The sequence below is a fragment of the Lissotriton vulgaris genome, chromosome 2_1, assembly GCF_964263255.1.
Source record: "Lissotriton vulgaris chromosome 2_1, aLisVul1.2, whole genome shotgun sequence".
Lineage (NCBI taxonomy): Eukaryota > Metazoa > Chordata > Amphibia > Caudata > Salamandridae > Lissotriton > Lissotriton vulgaris.
This window is the reverse complement of record NC_141687.1, coordinates 1,187,089,680-1,187,111,330: the sequence shown is the minus strand read 5'-3', so window position 1 is coordinate 1,187,111,330 and position 21,651 is coordinate 1,187,089,680. Positions and strand designations below refer to the sequence as shown.

Sequence of the window (21,651 nt, the reverse complement as noted above, 5' to 3'; positions counted from 1 at the left end):
GCACATGTGAGTGGTGACTCTGCTTTATGAAACTTATCATATATTAGGACAATGAATATAGCAGAAGGGGCGACTGGGATGCTTGCCTACATATTTGTTTATTTTTTATATAACAGCTGATTAATCTGTTCATTATATTTCCATTTTGTGACATGTTGCATTAACATATATCCTGCTTGCAGAATATATAAGCATTTTCACTGCGTTGGCCGGGAATCGAACCCGGGTCAACTGCTTGGGAAGCAGCTATGCTCACCACTATACCACCAACGCCCTCTGAAGTGTGTGCTCTCGGTTCTAAATATTACGTTCCCAAAATCAATGACTATCTTGCAACATCTTCAATGGTGCATTTGGTTTAGATACCAACATGAGAAGTAGTAGACATTTTTTTGCAGAGGGTAAGGAACTGGGGATTGAAACCAAGGACAAAGTTGTGCAGAAGAGATGAAATGAAAAGCAACAGGACAAAAAGTAGAAATCAGCATATATAGGCAGCATGGGAAGAAAAGCAGGGAAGAGAAAGAGAGAACATTCCATGAAATGCCCAGGAGATAGATAAGAGCAGAAAAAAAGGGAAGAATGAAATTCAAAGCATGCCCAGAAAGTTGTGTGAAGCTCCCACCAGTCATTTATGGTTATAGTTGTGTGTCTTTACTTTCAAAGTACAGGGTTGATCCTTTCACGAACACTCTTGTATTACACAGACACAGATAGTTGAGAAGTCTTTTCTCACATGGCTGGCACAAGCTTGCGCATTTCCTTTCTGGCAGTGTGGAAATGACAGCTTGGTCCTTGGAAGGAAAATCAAGCAAAATTAGCAGAGGATGGTTTCGATCCATCGACCTCTGGGTGGTTGGCCCAGCACGGTTCCGCTGCGCCACTCTGCTCTGTTGTGAAAGTGTTCTTTTTATGCAGATGGGGAGCATTAAGCAGAGTAGCGTGGGATTGGTCCGGCTCTCACCTCATTTGCCTAAGTATATTGCAAGGCATACTGGGTGCAGAAAAACTTCATCTTCCCCTCTCACAATCAGTCATAACTGAAAGTCAGACACTCTTAGACACTAGCGGTTTCAGACCTTTATCAAGACAGCAGGTCTTGAACCTCTCTCTCTCTCTCTCTCTCTGTGATCCTAGCACTAACATGCTCAGGATTTGGCTTTACCTGGGAGCCAGAGATCTACCCGGTGAGGGCTTGCCCAGTGTGAGGCTTTTGAGCGTTTGGGAGCGTTCGGGACGTGAGTGGACGTTGGACAGGAAACTCTGCAAATTTGAAGCATCCAACATTCCTGCTGCAGTGAGCAGCTCTTTCCATGGACATCTGCCTTTGGGATTCCTCTCAACTTGCCTTCTGATAAAACATTTTGTGAGCAGCAATTACCACAGCTACAAGGTGGCGCTACATTCTGGAAAGTGCACAAGTATGCACAAAATGTTAGGGACTTTTGCCAGATTTATCCGTGGATCTTGCATATTTTTTTCAGAGGCTAGATATTGCCTAGAAATGCTATTTAACATAGAGATGTTGGAGTTATAATGTCTGGTCGGGCCTCAGCCCTTCCATTGTTTGCCCACTGCAACATATTTATTACCAGCACATGTGAGTGGTGACTCTGCTTTATAAAACTCATCATATATGAGGACAATGAACGTATCAGAAGGTGCGATTGAGATGTTTGCCTATGTATTTGTTTATTTTTTTATATATGGCTGATGAATCTGTTCATGAAATTTCCATTTTGTGACATTTTGCATTAAAATATATCTTGTTTGCAGAATATATAAGCATTTTCACTGCGTTGGCCGGGAATTGAACCCGGGTCAACTGCTTGTGAAGCAGCTATGCTCACCACTAAGTATGGGCGAATTTTGCGAATCTCGCGTTCGCGAATTTTGCGGATATGCGAACTCGCAATCCGCAAAATCCGCGAATTCTTGCGAATTTGCGGATTTTTGTTTCTTTTTGTGTTCGCAAGGATTTCTGCCAGTTCGCGAGGGTTTTGTACCAGTTCGCAATTGCGAACTTACATTTCGTCGCGCAACGGTCGCGAATTATGTTGTTTCTACGTCTGGTTCATCGTCACAGGTTCCCAGCACCCTCTGTTTCACCACTGCAACCCTCTGTTACATCAATGCCACCCTCTGGTTCATCATTACTGTAGATTATGGGGGGGAAAAGCAAGCACACCAGCCCTGCTTCAACTGAGATGAATTAATTTGGGGTTAGTTTATTAATGTGTCACTGTTTTAAAATTCCAGTCTGGCACCTGCTTCCTTATCTGTAATTTTGCTTTCTGTTGCAGTGCATTTTTTTTCCCCAGGAGTCAGGACCTTCTTTGTGGCCTACTTGTAGCTATTGTATGAGCCTGCTGTGAGGGTCAGAGCAGGGTCATACAATTGTTGCAACTAGCAACTGAATTCTGGAGGGGCCCCAGTCAGGAAGCACTACCGGGAATTGTTACTAATGATGAGTTTGAACTCTTGCCCCTGCCGAGTGCTTTCAGTTTTGAAAAACGAGTTTTTCTGCAATTTCGCGGGGTTCGCGGGGTGCGAACACGCGCGAGATCGGATTCGGAAGCCGCAAATTCGTGCGAATATGCAATTTGTTTTTTTGCGGCGTGTTAGTTGGCAAGGTTTTGTGCGTTTTTGCGAGCCGCTCGTAGCGCAAGACGCGAAGTTACCCTCGCGGTCGTTCAAGGGCGCAGCCATCTTGTTTGCCTGACGTATTTCCGTTTCCGGGCGCGACGTGTAATCTCGCATAGTCCGCGGATTGCCAGTACAGTCTCGCGCGTGTTCGCAAGGAAAATCTTGCGCGAACTTACCCGCGCGGTCGTGAACGGGCGTGGCCATCTTGTTTCTCATTCATTGCTATGGTTCTGGGCATGGTCTTTGTATCCTCTGTCAATCTCTGCCATCCTTTGCTTGTTTGAAGTTTTTTTTGATCTATTTTACTTATTATCTATCCCTCTATTTTTCTAGCCCTATATTTTTGTGTTTACTGCTACTTTTGGTTAATTTTAAACTACTTTTGTAAACTCTTTTCTTTTCTTCTCTTCCCTATTCTATTTTCTTTATTCCTTTCCGCCCAGACCATGGTGAAGGGAGCCGGGAAGCATCCCGAGAAGGGGAAGGGTCCCGCACCCCGTGTCCGGCTCCCGTGCGGGCGTTTGAGGGGGGAGCTAGTGATGCCACGGGAGATCTTTACCCCGGAGGAGGTGGCCCAACTCATTTTTTATGTTCAGCGCCGCCTCCCCAGGACCATCATGGGATGCGGCAGGATCAGTGCCGGGTACGGGGCCCGGGAGCGCCGGAAGCGGTGGGAGAAGGTGTGCCAGGCCATTTACCACCACTCTCGGGTCTGGCGCACCTACAACCAGGCCACCCACCGCTGGACGGATGTCCTGACCCGTGAGCGAGATCTGCTCGACCTCCTTGGCCTTGAGATCCCCGGGCTTGGTGAGTAGTAGTAGCTATGTCTTTACTACTATGTTTTCTCCTGCTGTGTTATTATATTGCAAATTTTTGTTTTTTACCAAGAGCAATAATGCTGCTCATTACATTGTAGGTAAATTTTATTTCAAAATCTTCTGTGCATTTCAGGTACACTGCTCTCCTTCTTCTCAGTAGTGTTGCTACTATGCTTATTTGTTTTAGATTTTGTGTTCATTTCATTGGCCTGTGAAATTATGTATGAGTGTAGTTGAAAGAACTGCGTAATGCTACACACTAAGGTTCAGATTTTTAATTACCGGCGCATCCCTGCAAAGTTGCAGGGATGCGCCAGTAATTGTGCGTCACGCCACCATCACCCATGGTGCGCCGTATTTACAATGCGGCGCGCCATGGGCCCAAAACATCACCAAAGCGTTACGCATCTGTGCCGTAATGGCGGCGCATTGCTGGAGTTGCGTCGCAACGATGGTGCAGCTCCATCAATGCTCTGGGGTGCCCTATCTCCCCAATGCTGCGTCAAGCCGTACGTCTGCTTCAAGCAGGCGCAGGGTTTGAGTCACGCATCATTGTCCTCAAAGTGACTGATTGAAATCTTGTAGATTTCCCTCAGCCACTTTTAGGATGCGTTCCTGCGCAGGAACACCCTCCCTTGCGCCGGAACACCCCTATTGGCGCAGGGCTTTACAACGTGATGCATCTCCCAGATGCGTCACGTTGTTAATATACGCCGCACCATTGCGCCTCTTTTGTGCTGTCGCTGCGTCACAAAAGTCACGCAACAATGGAGCAAAAGAGCCGCAAGGGCCTTCTAAATCAGCCCCTACAGACTCAAGTCCAGTCCTTCCTTTGTACACATGGCGATAAGAAGAAATAGTGGTGGTGGATTAATAGTTTGAGTATTTTAATGACTGGTGAATGTAGTAGGAAACTTTAGTGTTGTCGCTGATCTTCAATCACGATGGACTTTGGCTGTCACTTTGCGTGCTGCGGACTGCTGCCTGCCAATCCTAGGCAAACCTTTTTAGTACTTTGTTTAGTGAGTTACATAGGGTAGTTTCCAATTCGACGGTCCGCAAATCAAGCAATACTAAAGTAATGACGTAGTCGACCACATGAGATTGGTCAATAATATATCCCGTGGAGTCGTTCCCTATTTGCTATTTCGCAAAAATATTTTGTTACTTTGTTAGTTCTTTTTTAAATGTTTGATTTGGTTGAGAAATATCATCCATGTTTTCTGTTTTTCTTTCTTTCATGTTGTACATCAGCTTCCCCCAGGGGCAAGAGGAGGACACAGGAGGAGGAGGAGGAGGGTGCTGTTGTCGATGCAGGCCAGGACCGGGCAGTCGAGGGCTCCTTTGCTGGCCCCAGTAAGTTTTAATTTTAATATAGAGTACTTATTTTTTCCTAGCGTTCCTCATTCGATTTTTTCTAAATCGTCTTTGATCTTCTTGTAGACAGGATCTAAATTCTTATCCTGCCTCGACTATGACTCCGTGTGGTATTACTAGATTATTCTTATTAGTCTGTCTGTGTAGCTAACTAAGATTGCACATTTGGCATTTCCATTGGACTCCCATTCTAGTCAGCAATAGCTGTATGCACTGAGTGTAGTCCTCTGGGATTGTCCATAATGTCTTTTCAAGTATTCTAAATGTTTATGCTTTGACCATTGCCAACAATAAAAAGGTGAATGACCACCACCAAGAAATAATAAGATACTACTTTACTTTTGGTTTGGATAGGAGGACAATCCATTCTACTACTGTTGCAGGGACAAATCTGCACAAACAGAACTATGGACACTAAATAATGCATCGCTTAGCTTATCAATTATAATAGGTGCTGTAACTGTTAGACTTTCCACATACCTCAGTGATAACAGACTTTGTAGTTGAACCCCCAACTCCTTACTGACTAGATAGTGTGGCAGAGTCATTTAGCTCCCAAAGTCACCGATGGCAGAGGCACGGACTCATGCTTGCAAAAATTCGAAAACCTTTAGCTCATCCACTCTAGTCTGGAGGACCAAAAACCACAGAGTCTACTTAAGTTTAAAAGCTGTATTAAAAGTAAACACATTTATTAAATTCAAGTTTGTCATAAAAGTGAACGTGTAACTGAAAATGGAAAAGTGCTTAGTGCTGACGATTAATTGGACACATTTCTTGTGGTCGAGCCGAGCTCTCACCTGGTTTGAACTTGATCCTGCTCGTGTTCTTAGAAGTCAAGGTTCTGTCTGTTAGGAGAAAAAGTGGTGCGTGTTAAAAGGTAAAAAGCAAACATTCATCAGTTGTGCCAAAAAGTGCAGCAAGACAACAGCCTTCCCTGGAAAAAGGGACATTTTTACTCTAGAGTACACAGTCAAAAATTATTAAATTGTACACTTTTTTTCACATTTCTTTCTTCCTCCTAGACCAAATATTATATAGTAGTGAGTGGTGTATTCTAACATTATTAAATGTACTTTGTAGGTGGAACATCTGGAGACGGGGCCAGCGCGGAGGTGGTGGTGGCATTGGACGAGGAGGACAACTCTGGGGAGGAGGCGGTGCAAGTGCCGGACAAGGACATGCCTGTGAGGGTTCACACGGTGGTGGCGGGCAGAGGTAAGCTATACATTCCTTAGTCATTGAGATTGAAGACTGCAGAGTGTGCTTTCTGCACGGGTGTATTATAAAAAAAGCAGGTAGTAGCCTCCTCTAAATGTACTTCGACTTAGCTGTGAAGTTTTTGGCGAGAAGAATCCCAATCAGATCTGAGGTGAACTTGATGGATGGGATGAACGAAAAGCGAAAGAAGGGTGTAAGTAAGTGTGGAAGCACGAGAAATGTAATGATGACTGGCAAAGAAGAATGATATGTGTTTGCTTGGTCCCCGAGGTGGCTGGGAAGGTAAGAAAATGGTATGGTGCATGGCTGGGTGAATGATGAAGCAAGGATGGGTGGAAGGAGAACAGCCTGGGTGGGTGAGACAGAAACTGTATGTGTGCAATATACTTTGAATGGATGGATGCCTGGATCATTCATGGTACTATCTGACTCTTAGATAGCATATGTGAATCTAGAGAGAGTAGACGGTCACTGGATGAACTAAGTGTTACTTTGAAGAGCATGTAACACCGCACCCGCACGTCCGTTCCAGTGTAGGAAAGGCAAGGAAAAGAAGTTGTAACGTTGTCCAAAGACTACCATGAATAGTAGCAGTAGTTTGTATTGCAACTGCAAGCACAGCATATATCCAGTTATTACGGTGGACACTCCCTACCTCCCTTAATAACTTTAGTTTAGTAGTAGTACGTCATTCATGTGTGGGGGTATCACTGTTCACTCAATAATAAGCAAAGCACCTAAAGTCATCCCATATGTCATCAAATACATCCCATGTGAAGTGATAGATAATCAGATAATTTAGCTTCTTCATTTTCCTTTTCTAATACTCATTTGCACTGTAGGGTGAAAGCTAAATTAATTAAGCAGTAGCCCTTTTAACAGAGTATTCTCAGTGCCACCCGTAATAGAAAAGTAAGAGCTTCACCACCTGCATGTACTGGACCGGTACAGTAACGCAAGTCTGTCTCACTCACCATGGTGTGCGTCTGTTTTTCTCGGGTGCAAGTTCACTGCGCTGGCATTATGGCGGCTTGCATAAGATAACGTACCAATTTTCCTAAACAAGAGAGAAGAAGAAGAATAAGAGTGGTGTACTGTCATAGTCGACTGTAATAGAAGTCCATAGTGCTCATAGAATTTGTTCCTTAAACTCCCACTAATGTTAGAGCAAGGATGAAGAAGTCGGAGGTTACATAGATACTGTCCTCAATAGTTATGCACTGTGCTTTCAATTTGCTACTTGTACTGTGACAACTTTCTGCTCAATCATTTTGTGTTAATCTTAAGGAGCATTGGTTACAGACTATGTCTTTCTTTTTTCATGTAGTTGCTCCTTCCAAATCCAAGACACCATCAAGGAGGAAGGAGCTGGCTCGAATGGCCCGGCAACGGAGGCTGGATGCCACTGTTGCTGAATATCGGCGGCTGGTGGCCCTGGAGGAGGAGGAGACGCAGTCTGGTACAACAACAACGTCCACTGGGACAGCTGCATCCTCCTCCGTGCGTGCTGCCAGCCAGCGCAGTGCTCCAGCGGTACGGAGCCGGGCTACCAAAGCCAAACGCCACCGCCCAGCAGCAAAGAAAGCAGCTGCCCCTCACAGGATTTGCAAGGCACACCGGCGCCGCTTATCCCTCAGACTGTCCTACCTGGAGCAGGAGGTCCATAATTATAAGAACGTGGTGGAGGGCCTCTGCTTCGAACTTGCCACCCTCCGCAAGGAGCATGATGCCCTGGCTGCTAATTCCAACAGCACCCTGCCATAGTGTCCCTTGCCCCTTTTTTAGAGACTTTTGGGGGGTGGGAATTGGGAGTTGTGATTTTTGGGGACTTTTGAAGGACAATCGTTGGGGTTAGGGAGGGTCTTGCGGGAGATTCTTTTGTTAGGGCTATAAAAATATACTTTTTGAAACTTTATCTGACCATACCTGTTTTTTACTGCTTTTGAGTCTGGTGGGTGGGGGTTTAACATAACAGTAAGTTTGTTTTCCTGAATAGTCCTAGGACTTTAGTAGTACTACCGTCAATCAAATCTCTCGTATCTCCTAATACTCCATTATACTAGCTCCAACCAAACGCCTATCTTACCTGTAATTTCTGTTTGCAAGTAGGGCTAGGCCCAGGGCTGGCTCCACGGGAAACAGCAAATAAGGTTGGCAATCCTGGGCGGATAAAATTTCCTCATAGCGGTGGTACTAGTGGTGTGACACAGTGGCAGTTGCTTGCCTATGAAAAAAAAGAAAATGAAATCTGGTTTGTCCTCCTGAGCAATACAAAGGTACAATACAGAATATAGCAGGTGACAGAAGTACACTAGAACAGTGCCACATTGTAGCCTAACAAATGTTAAAGTATAACTAATTCGGTTGAAGTTCTTTGACATTAGCCATGGGTCTTTGTCAAGCAGAGTAAGAATATATCCTCGGATTTCTTCACCAGCCTGTTGCTATCACCTTATCCTCCCCAGCAAGTGTGTGGATTTATTGCTGTAATTTAGTCACACATCAATCAAAACCACACAGCCCGGGGAAAGAGGGTTAGGGTTTGAAAAATGGATGGGTACGGGGGTTTTTGGGAAAGGTTTTGGGAGACAAGAAAAAGTAGCACAGCATGGACACACAATTGTGAACATAAACAAATCTTTGGGTACAAACCTATCCATCAATCTTTGAAAGTGCATACACTACTGCATGCATGTCAGTTAGAAGTAAGTAGTACTTTCGACAACTGTGGAAGAAAGAATGCGACAGTACAGGGCGTGGGTGGAAATATTGATAACTATATTCAACATAAGGTCTCTGTAGCCAGATACCTGAGAGCCTTGCTGGTCACTATAAATCCATTCACAACAACACTCAATGGGGTTGGTCTGGAAGGTATAGTAGATAGAAAAGGAGAAATTGCTTTTTTTCTAGGTGTCCCCTCACTCACCAGGGTTGCCCCTTGGTGACATGCTTCATCATTGGGGCCATCCCAGTCCTCTACGGGCTGGGGCGTGCTGCGACTTGCGAATTACGTAGGAGCACTTACAAATGACTATGTGTGGTGCAGATGTGATAGTGGAGTGGACTAAGTGATGTGTTAAGGGATCAATTTAGAAGCCGAGAGAGATCCAAGAAATGCAGTCACACTCAGAGAAAAAGGCAAGGGATACTGTATCTATGTGGTTGTAGTGGTCCTGTTGGAAGTGGTAAGTAAGTTGCCTGCAGAAAGAAAATCCTCCTTTTAGCGGCACTCCTCCATTGCAGCCGACGCTTCGTCCATCGATGTTGGTCACCAGAAGACACCCTGTAAAAAAAAGCACAGCATAGACAAACAATGGAACATAAACAATTCTTTGGGTACAAACCTATCCATCAATCTTTGAAAGTGCAGGAACTACTGCATGCATGTCAGTGAAAAGTAAGTAGTACATTCGACAACTGTGGAAGAAAGAATGCGACAGTACAGGGCCTGTGTGGAATTATTGATAACGATATTCAACATAAGGTCTCTGTACTTAGCCAGATACCCGAGAGCCTTGCTGGTCACTATAAATCCATTCACAACAACACTCAATGGGGTTGGTCTGGAAGGTATAGTAGATAGAAAAGGAGAAATTGCTTTTTTTCTAGGTGTCCCCTCAGTCACCAGGGTTGCCCCTTGGTGACATGCTTCATCATTGGGGCCATCCCAGTCCTCTACGGGCTGGGGCGTGCTGCGACTTGCGAATTACGTAGGAGCACTTACAAATGACTATGTGTGGTGCAGATGTGATAGTGGAGTGGACTAAGTGATGTGTTAAGGGATCAATTTAGAAGCCGAGAGAGATCCAAGAAATGCAGTCACACTCAGAGAAAAAGGCAAGGGATACTGTATCTATGTGGTTGTAGTGGTCCTGTTGGAAGTGGTAAGTAAGTTGCCTGCAGAAAAAAAATCCTCTTTTTAGCGGCACTCCTCCATTGCAGCCGACGCTTCGTCCATCGATGTTGGTCACCAGAAGACACCCTGTAAAAAAAAGCACAGCATAGACAAACAATGGAACATAAACAATTCTTTGGTACAAACCTATCCATCAATCTTTGAAAGTGCAGGAACTACTACATGCATGTCAGTGAAAAGTAAGTAGTACATTCGACAACTGTGGAAGAAAGAATGCGACAGTACAGGGCCTGTGTGGAATTATTGATAACGATATTCAACATAAGGTCTCTGTACTTAGCCAGATACCCGAGAGCCTTGCTGGTCACTATAAATCGATTCACAACAACACTCAGTGGGGTTGGTCTGGAAGGTATAGTAGATAGAAAAGGAGAAATTGCTTGTTTTCTAGGTGTCCCCTCACTCACCAGGGTTGCCCCTTGGTGACATGCTTCATCATTGGGGCCATCCCAGTCCTCTACGGGCTGGGGCGTGCTGCGACTTGCGAATTACGTAGGAGCACTTACAAATGACTATGTGTGGTGCAGATGTGATAGTGGAGTGGACTAAGTGATGTGTTAAGGGATCAATTTAGAAGCCGAGAGAGAGCCAAGAAATGCAGTCACAGTCAGAGAAAAAGGCAAGGGATACTGTATCTATGTGGTTGTAGTGGTCCTGTTGGAAGTGGTAAGTAAGTTGCCTGCAGAAAAAAAATCCTCCTATTAGCGCCACTCCTCCATTGCAGCCGACGCTTCGTCCATCGATGTTGGTCACCAGAAGACACCCTGTCCACTGCCTGCCTGATGCTGAATTGTGGCTCGCTACTGTGAAGCCTGACTCCATCCTTTTTTCCCCATTGCAGAGACTGAAACCCGGCCTGTAATTATTCAACGAAAAACAGGAAGTGATATAATATTACAACACCACTGATAAATAAATATAAGGTATGTAGGCTGTGGAGTGCAAAAAGTCACAATTTGATTTTCCTAGTAGACAGTACAATATTTTTGAAAGTGCGTACTCTGAGTCACCTTTTGAAGGATAAATAAGTATGGGCAAATTAATGTAGCGGATCTTGCCCCTCAAGCTAGGTGTACTGTAAACTGTGTTTTAGAACAAAATTAGATCTTCCTAGCAGTGCTCCCACCCAGACCCTTACTAAAGCCAGTCGCAAAAATGTAGAAGACCCCCAATCAAATCTCAAAAAACGAGGCCTAGCAGAAAACTGGTGACAAAACTTACTTTGAAAGTAAAAGTAGGCCGAAGTACCCCCTTCCTAATTACCCATTACCCACCGTGGATTGCATTGAAACCACTTGCAAGCAACCAAGCAAAAGTAGCCATAGCCAGCATCGCTCCAATACTCGAAATCCCCCCCACTCAAACACATGCAATAGAAATACTGCTAACCCTAACGAACCCTAAGTTAAGAATAGTGGCAAAGGCTTTCTTTAACTATGCCAAATCCCCCCTTTCCCACCTTGGATTTTCTTCAAATGACTTGCAACCAAAATTACACATTCTCACGAGTGCTCTAAGACCCCAGAACTCAGTTGGAATAATCTAGAACACCCCGAAACACATGCAATCCTGCTGCTAGGGCTAACCCTAACGAACCCTAAGTTACAAAAAGTGCCAAAAGGCTTTTCCGCGAGGATTTTGTCCCAACCACTTCTACCCGGTATTAGACCTTCCCAGGAATGCCCCAAGACCCGCCAACCCACCCGCCAAGAAGCATAACACCCCCAAACAGGCCAAAAGCAAAATCTCATACTTGCAATATTTCTGGGCCTTCGGTCCAAACGCGCTGCGTAGCTAGGCCATAAGTCGGGGTTGGCACAACGGATTTCCTGAAAAGCAAATGCAATCAAGATTAGAGTGTCCCAGCAATGCTCCCAGACCACGAAACTCACCCACAAACAGACGGAACCCCCCCTAAGAGCACCTCAAAGGCAAGCAAGTCATCAAAAACACAAAAAAATTTCCGCCTGGGATTTGGTCCAAAACACTTTTATCCGGTATTAGAGCTTCCAAGCAATGGCCCCAGAGCCGTCAACCCAGGAGAAAACGAGTAGAAGACCCCCAAACAGCCAAAGAGCAAAAGTACAAAAATGGGGACTTAGTCAATTTTTCACAAATTTCCCAAATCACTCCGCGCGCGCTCTGCAGCTAGGCCCTAACTCCCCTCTGCCACCATGGATTTGCTTCAAACCTCTTGCAAAGTAAAGTATATATAGCCAGCAGTGCTCCCAGACCACGAAACTCACCCACAAACACCAGGAAGCCCCCCAAACAGGCCCCCGAAAACGCTACATAGAGCAAAATGTCAGAAATAGCCCAAAAAAAAATCGGCCTGGATTTTGTCCCAACCACTTCTACCCGGTATTAGACCTTCCCAGGAATGCCCCAAGACCCGCCAACCCACCCGCCAAGAAGGATAACACCCCCAAACAGGCCAAAAGCAAAATCTCATACTTGCAATATTTCTGGGCCTTCGGTCCAAACGCACTGCGTAGCTAGGCCATAAGTCGGGGTTGCCACGACGGATTTCCTGAAAAGCAAATGCAATCAAGATTAGAGTGTCCCAGCAGTGCTCCCAGACCACGAAACTCACCCACAAACACCAGGAAGCCCCCCAAAAAGGCCCCCGAAAACGCTACATAGAGCAAAATGTCAGAAATAGCCCAAAAAAAAATCGGCCTGGATTTTGTCCCAACCACTTCTACCCGGTATTAGACCTTCCCAGGAATGCCCCAAGACCCACCAACCCACCCGCCAAGAAGCATAACACCCCCAAACAGGCCAAAAGCAAAATCTCATACTTGCAATATTTCTGGGCCTTCGGTCCAAACGCACTGCGTAGCTAGGCCATAAGTCGGGGTTGCCACGACGGATTTCCTGAAAAGCAAATGCAATCAAGATTAGAGTGTCCCAGCAGTGCTCCCAGACCACGAAACTCACCCACAAACACCAGGAAGCCCCCCAAACAGGCCCCCGAAAACGCTACTTAGAGCAAAATGTCAGAAATAGCCCAAAAAAAATCGGCCTGGATTTTGTCCCAACCACTTCTACCCGGTATTAGACCTTCCCAGGAATGCCCCAAGACCCACCAACCCACCCGCCAAGAAGCATAACACCCCCAAACAGGCCAAAAGCAAAATCTCATACTTGCAATATTTCTGGGCCTTCGGTCCAAACGCGCTGCGTAGCTAGGCCATAAGTCGGGGTTGGCACAACGGATTTCCTGAAAAGCAAATGCAATCAAGATTAGAGTGTCCCAGCAGTGCTCCCAGACCACGAAACTCACCCACAAACACCAGGAAGCCCCCCAAACAGGCCCCCGAAAACGCTACATAGAGCAAAATGTCAGAAATAGCCAAAAAAAATCGGCCTGGATTTTGTCCCAACCACTTCTACCCGGTATTAGACCTTCCCAGGAATGCCCCAAGACCCGCCAACCCACCCGCCAAGAAGCATAACACCCCCAAACAGGCCAAAAGCAAAATCTCATACTTGCAATATTTCTGGGCCTTCGGTCCAAACGCGCTGCGTAGCTAGGCCATAAGTCGGGGTTGGCACGACGGATTTCCTGAAAAGCAAATGCAATCAAGATTAGAGTGTCCCAGCAATGCTCCCAGACCACGAAACTCACCCACAAACAGACGGAACCCCCCCTAAGAGCACCTCAAAGGCAAGCAAGTCATCAAAAACACAAAAAATTTTCCGCCTCGGATTTCGTCCAAACCACTTTTAGTGCTTCCCAGCAATGGCCCCAGACCCGTCAACTCACCTGCAAAGAGGTAGAACAACACCCCCACAAGTGCTGAGTCTTTCTTCATTGGGCGTAAACCAGCCCTCTGCTTTGATGGAAATAGGAGTCTGGAGGAGGAGGATAGAGGAGCATGTTCTTCTGAACTTGTGAACCTGAGGAATGCAGACTGCGGCACCTTCAAATCAATTAGCAAACAAGTGAAGACAGTTCTGCTGATGGGCTTGTTTTTGTGATTATCTGATTAAAGTTTGAATTATATTAACTGTGCACAACAAAGAAAGACAGACACACAGGAATAAAAGTGAATAAGGATGAAAAAGAAAGTTATTGATTCGTTGTCTCATTTTCAGGGCTCGGTATCACGGTCCAGGAATAAGAATAAGGCTTCGTCATCATACTCTGCGAATTCAGGCAGGGTGAGCTCAGTGTCACCTGACAGAGTAGAAATTCCCTCATCTATGTTGCTGGCCACCTCCTCTTCATCCGGCACGCTCTCTCGTACTCTGAAATCTGGTGGTATGAGGTGCTGATTCATCTTGATCATTGTTAACCTCTCCACATTTTTGGGCGAGAGGCGGCTCCGTTTGGGAGTTACAATCCCACCAGCCGCACTGAAAACCCGTTCAGAAGACACGCTTGCGAGTGGGCAAGACAAGTAGTTTAAAGCCAGGTTGGTGAGCTGTGGCCACAATTCTTTTTTCCCATGCCAATACGCCAATGGGTCAGAATTAACATAGACCTCTGTTGAGTCATTCAGATAGTCCTTCACCATCGACTCAAGGTCCTCATCCAAGGTTCCTCCACTTTGCTTAGCTCTTGCTGTGCCTCTGACCTTTTGAGAACCAAACCCACGCAGAGCTAGCCAATCCTCTTCAGCCTCCAATGTTTCTGTTGTCTTTCGTGCAGATGATCCGGTTGCCGGTGTCTTTAACGGCTGAGAGGTCACTTGTGCCACAGCCACAGGTGCAGAAGTGGATTGTTTTGACTGGGGATGGCCTGCTGATGTACTGCCATTTCCTTCAATTTCCAGCCGTTCTGTTTCAAACCTCTTGGCTGACAAGGCTAGCCAACGTTTGTACTTTGGAACATGTTCATCATCAAAAGGAAAGAATGCTTGGCCTGCCAGCGCCTTTTTGTAGCGTGGATCCAGAATAGTAGCACAAATGTAATGCTGTTCTGAGTGGATCTTTTTAAGACGTTCATCACCTTGTAGGAGCTCTAATAATTGCTCAGCCAGAAGCAAAGAGTCTTGGTTTTTGTCATCTTTTCCAAACACAGAACACACCTCCTTCAGTTGGTCCTCCAGCATGTACAACAATGGGATAGCTTTTCCCAAATTAGAGTCCTCCTTGCTGACTGCACGCGTGAAGAACTCAAAAGGACGAAGCATGCGTGTCAGGCTTTCAACTATGTTCCATTGCGGCCCACCCATCCTCAGCTCCTCTGTACCCTCTTTAAGGAAATATTGATCGAGTTCCGTATACTGCTCATACAGACGCTCAAGCATGTAGAAGGTTGAGTTCCAACGTGTTACCACCTCCTGGATGAGTGCTTTCACTGGCATTTGACGTTGATATAGCAGGCTCCTCAGCTGCTTCCGGGCCTTAAAAGAATGCCTGAAATGCTTGCACATTTTTCGGCAGGTCTCCAATACACTGTACGCTGCACTGCCTTTATTACCCAAGAATTTTAGGACAACCAGGTTTATACAGTGCGCCAAACACGGCACTCTGAAATAGTAACCGTCCCTCATGGCCTTAACTATATTGGCGCCATTGTCCGTGGAAACATAACCAACCTTGCGTTTTAGTGGGGACAGCCAGTTAAGGACCTTTGTGTTAAAGACATCCAAACCGCAACTCGGGCAAAATAGAACCGGCTAGGAACCTTCCATTTAGGGCAGAGCGCTGTCACTAATTCTAGAAAACCAACCCCTTCTACAAAAGAAAAAGGGAGAAGGTCCAGAGCTAGCATTTTAGCCAGCTTAGTGTTATACAGACGGGTCATTGGGTGGTTGCGTTCATATTGCGCTTCTGTAAACAACATCTTTTTAATGTTGCCCTGGACCAAGGATTTACGGGATGATGATGATCTCTTCGACCCAGTTACGCTCGCTGATGAACTTTTCCGCATTGATGTCTCACTCTCTCCCACACTCTTAGTGTGGCTCCCATGGGGTGTGCTGCTGACAGGGGAACTGGGTGTAAGTGAAGTGTTTGAATCGTCTTCTTCCTCCTCGTCATCATCAGATGAAAAATCAACGTTTTCATTGCGTGCAATTCGGGCTTCCTTGATCGCGTGTAGGTGCGCAAACCATTGGACATCGTGCGTTCTCCTAAGATGACCTCTCTGGCCTCCGGTACCATAGTTGGAACCCAACTTACCACGACTAACTCGAAGCTTACAAATGCTACAAATGGCTACGTTTTCCTTTTTTGGGCAAACACTAAAGAAGTCCCAAACTGGAGACTTGAAATGTCTTCGGGGGCCGGAGGAGGCGGCGATACTGGTGGTGGTGGTCCTGCTGCTAATGCCAGATGAAGTAGAGGATGTGGATTGCCGAACTTCAGTACGTTTTGCACTTTCACCACCACGAATTGAGGTCGAGGACGAGGTGGGTACCTTCTTGCGAGGAAGAAATATGGAAGCGGTAGGTTTTGGTGTACTACTTAACTCCAAATCTAATGATTCCATTTCCATTGCCTCCTCGCCGACATCATCATCACGCTCAGCAGCTTCTCGGGATAGGGTCAAAATGTCTCTTTGCTGCATGCCCGGTGGGGCTGTAGTGTCCTTTGTGATGACTGGCTCGTCGTCATCGTGAGAGGCTTCATCACCAGCAGTATCTGTCACTTCTTGTTGAGCCTCATCACACTCCATAGGTTTGAGTTTTTGGACGACCTTCCTTTTACGCTTAGGTACCGGTGTCAGATCATGGTGTGCCTCACTGTCAGACCGCAGTTGTGGTTCCCAAGCTGGATCTGTATCATCAGAAGGAGGTGGGCTTGAAGAAGATGTAGACACCCCCCTTGATCTTTTCCTTGCTAGGGATGTGGAAGACAATGAATGATCATCAGGAGGAGTGGCTTCCAATGATACCTCGGCTTCATTGTCGATTTCCTGATGTGCCCCTACTTCGGGAGGAACAACTATTGTGGGCACTCGTGAACCTCCATGCACCTTTGCTTGCGCATCTCCTTTTGCTGCCTCTCCTTCCACATGTACTTGGGCATGTACTTGCACATGGTGTTGTTGTTGCGGCTGTGGTTGTTCAACACTTGTCAGATGAGTTACAACAACCTGTGTTGATTCAGGGACATTGCTGCTACTTTCTTGCGATGAGCCAACATCACTGGTCGATGGTGATTGGAGAAGTACACTGACTGCCTCTGAAGCACTCAAGGGCTTTGACTTAAGTTGGCGTGGTGGTGGAGGCACTGAACCCAATGGAGCAGGGGTGCTGCTCCCAGCTTGGTCCCCAGCAGATCCTGCTGCTGCAGGCGTACTTTTTTTTTTTCTCCCAAAAAACGTGGCGGGTGGCACACCAGCCTCCTTGGTAACTTGCTTCTTCTGCTCCTTACTAGCAACTTTCTTGCTAGAGGAGCTACGGAGAACTTTCTTTGGGGCCATCTTCTTCAGAGCAGGTCAGACAGCAGGCCGCAGTTGCACGAATTGTAGAGTTGTCTGAGGCCAGACGTGACGTCGCGTGACGTTATGCTGCACACACACACCGCTGCAGGACTTCTTCCTGGCACTGGTGGTTCTCTTGAGTCTTGTGCACCTAAAAAAAATGGAAGACAGAGGAACATCAGTTCAGTTATAGAGCACAAAAAAATCGAAAAACACTGCAAAATCAGCACAATCCCAATCCATCCATGCCCTCCATAATGTTTAAATTCAAGACAACCCACAGAAAGACTAGGCCCATGCAAGACTCACTACCCCTGGGCATAAATAAAGGTTGAAAAGTAGGCAAAATGGTTGGAGGCCTAACAACAAAGCCTGCATTCAAAATGGCCACTTGCCCCCTAGCACATGGCCAGGGCCTGCCTGTACCAGCACTCAAAATGGCCCCCACCCACATGGCCTGTCCCCATGAACACCCCCAAAAATCGAAAAACACTGCAAAATCAGCACAATCCCATTCCATCCATGCCCTTCATGATGTTTAAATTCAAGACACCCCACAGAAAGACTAGGCCCATGCACCACTCACTACCCCTGGTCAAGGCCCCAACAACAGGTCAAAAATCGAAAAACACAGAAAAATCAGCACAATCCCATTCCATCCATGCCCTCCATGATGTTTAAGTTCAAGACAGCCCACAGAAAGACTAGGCCCATGCTAGACTCAAATACCCCTGGTGAAAAGGTCACAAGTACAGGCCCAAAAAACGAAAATCACTGAAAAATCTGCACAATCCCATTCCATCCATGGCCTCCATGATGTTTAAATTCAAGACAACCCACAGAAAGACTAGGCCCATGCAAGACTCACTACCCCTGGGCATAAATAAAGGTTGAAAAGTAGGCAAAATGGTTGGAGGCCTAACAACAAAGCCTGCATTCAAAATGGCCACTTGCCTGCCAGCACATGGCCAGTGCCTGTAGCTGCACTCAAAATGGCCACCAGCCACATGGCATGTCCCTCCCCATGAACACCCCCAAAAATCGAAAAACACTGCAAAATCAGCACAATCCCATTCCATCCATGGCCTCCATGATGTTTAAATTCAAGACAACCCACAGAAAGACTAGGCCCATGCAAGACTCACTACCCCTGGGCATAAATAAAGGTTGAAAAGTAGGCAAAATGGTTGGAGGCCTAACAACAAAGCCTGCATTCAAAATGGCCACTTGCCTCCTAGCACATGGCCAGGGCCTGCCTGTACCAGCACTCAAAATGGCCCCCACCCACATGGCCTGTCCCCATGAACACCCCCAAAAATCGAAAAACACTGCAAAATCAGGACAATCCCATTCCATCCATGCCCTCCATGATGTTTAAATTCAAGACACCCCACAGAAAGACTAGGCCCATGCACCACTCACTACCCCTGGTCAAGGCCCCAACAACAGGTCAAAAATCGAAAAACACAGAAAAATCAGCACAATCCCATTCCATCCATGCCCTCCATGATGTTTAAGTTCAAGGCAGCCCACAGAAAGACTAGGCCCATGCTAGACTCAAATACCCCTGGTGAAAAGGCCACAAGTACAGGCCCAAAAAACGAAAATCACTGAAAAATCTGCACAATCCCATTCCATCCATGGCCTCCATGATGTTTAAATTCAAGACAACCCACAGAAAGACTAGGCCCATGCAAGACTCACTACCCCTGGGCATAAATAAAGGTTGAAAAGTAGGCAAAATGGTTGGAGGCCTAACAACAAAGCCTGCATTCAAAATGGCCACTTGCCTGCCAGCACATGGCCAGTGCCTGTAGCTGCACTCAAAATGGCCACCAGCCACATGGCATGTCCCTCCCCATGAACACCCCCAAAAATCGAAAAACACTGCAAAATCAGCACAATCCCATTCCATCCATGGCCTCCATGATGTTTAAATTCAAGACAACCCACAGAAAGACTAGGCCCATGCAAGACTCACTACCCCTGGGCATAAATAAAGGTTGAAAAGTAGGCAAAATGGTTGGAGGCCTAACAACAAAGCCTGCATTCAAAATGGCCACTTGCCTCCTAGCACATGGCCAGGGCCTGCCTGTACCAGCACTCAAAATGGCCCCCACCCACATGGCCTGTCCCCATGAACACCCCCAAAAATCGAAAAACACTGCAAAATCAGCACAATCCCATTCCATCCATGCCCTCCATGATGTTTAAATTCAAGACACCCCACAAAAAGACTAGGCCCATGCACCACTCACTACCCCTGGTCAAGGCCCCAACAACAGGTCAAAAATCGAAAAACACAGAAAAATCAGCACAATCCCATTCCATCCATGCCCTCCATGATGTTTAAGTTCAAGACAGCCCACAGAAAGACTAGGCCCATGCTAGACTCAAATACCCCTGGTGAAAAGGCCACAAGTACAGGCCCAAAAAACGGAAATCACTGAAAAATCTGCACAATCCCATTCCATCCATGGCCTCCATGATGTTTAAATTCAAGACAACCCACAGAAAGACTAGGCCCATGCAAGACTCACTACCCCTGGGCATAAATAAAGGTTGAAAAGTAGGCAAAATGGTTGGAGGCCTAACAACAAAGCCTGCATTCAAAATGGCCACTTGCCTGCCAGCACATGGCCAGTGCCTGTAGCTGCACTCAAAATGGCCACCAGCCACATGGCATGTCCCTCCCCATGAACACCCCCAAAAATCGAAAAACACTGCAAAATCAGCACAATCCCATTCCATCCATGGCCTCCATGATGTTTAAATTCAAGACAACCCACAGAAAGACTAGGCCCATGCAAGACTCACTACCCCTGGGCATAAATAAAGGTTGAAAAGTAGGCAAAATGGTTGGAGGCCTAACAACAAAGCCTGCATTCAAAATGGCCACTTGCCTCCTAGCACATGGCCAGGGCCTGCCTGTACCAGCACTCAAAATGGCCCCCACCCACATGGCCTGTCCCCATGAACACCCCCAAAAATCGAAAAACACTGCAAAATCAGCACAATCCCATTCCATCCATGCCCTCCATGATGTTTAAATTCAAGACACCCCACAGAAAGACTAGGCCCATGCACCACTCACTACCCCTGGTCAAGGCCCCAACAACAGGTCAAAAATCGAAAAACACAGAAAAATCAGCACAATCCCATTCCATCCATGCCCTCCATGATGTTTAAGTTCAAGACAGCCCACAGAAAGACTAGGCCCATGCTAGACTCAAATACCCCTGGTGAAAAGGCCACAAGTACAGGCCCAAAAAACGGAAATCACTGAAAAATCTGCACAATCCCATTCCATCCATGGCCTCCATGATGTTTAAATTCAAGACAACCCACAGAAAGACTAGGCCCATGCAAGACTCACTACCCCTGGGCATAAATAAAGGTTGAAAAGTAGGCAAAATGGTTGGAGGCCTAACAACAAAGCCTGCATTCAAAATGGCCACTTGCCTGCCAGCACATGGCCAGTGCCTGTAGCTGCACTCAAAATGGCCACCAGCCACATGGCATGTCCCTCCCCATGAACACCCCCAAAAATCGAAAAACACTGCAAAATCAGCACAATCCCATTCCATCCATGGCCTCCATGATGTTTAAATTCAAGACAACCCACAGAAAGACTAGGCCCATGCAAGACTCACTACCCCTGGGCATAAATAAAGGTTGAAAAGTAGGCAAAATGGTTGGAGGCCTAACAACAAAGCCTGCATTCAAAATGGCCACTTGCCTCCTAGCACATGGCCAGGGCCTGCCTGTACCAGCACTCAAAATGGCCCCCACCCACATGGCCTGTCCCCATGAACACCCCCAAAAATCGAAAAACACTGCAAAATCAGCACAATCCCATTCCATCCATGCCCTCCATGATGTTTAAATTCAAGACACCCCACAGAAAGACTAGGCCCATGCACCACTCACTACCCCTGGTCAAGGCCCCAACAACAGGTCAAAAATCGAAAAACACAGAAAAATCAGCACAATCCCATTCCATCCATGCCCTCCATGATGTTTAAGTTCAAGACAGCCCACAGAAAGACTAGGCCCATGCACCACTCACTACCCCTGGTCAAGGCCCCAACAACAGGTCAAAAATCAAAAAACACAGAAAAATCAGCACAATCCCAATTCATCCATGGCCTCCATGATGTTTAAGTTCAAGACAACCCACAGAAAGACTCAGTCCACCCACCACTGAGTACCCCTGGGCAAAAGGCCCCAAAACAGCCCAAAAATCGAAAATTCCAAAATTTTAATTGCAGCAACTGTAATGCCCC

The 21,651-nt window shown here is 46.4% G+C and overlaps 1 non-coding gene across 1 annotated transcript; it reads right to left on the bottom strand.

The window, feature by feature from the left end:
• Positions 1–201: 201 nt before the first annotated feature.
• On the bottom strand, positions 202–273 carry TRNAG-CCC (transfer RNA glycine (anticodon CCC)). Its single transcript has one exon. It is a non-coding gene; the product is annotated as a tRNA-Gly (tRNA).
• Between the last annotated feature and the right edge of the window lie 21,378 nt (positions 274–21,651).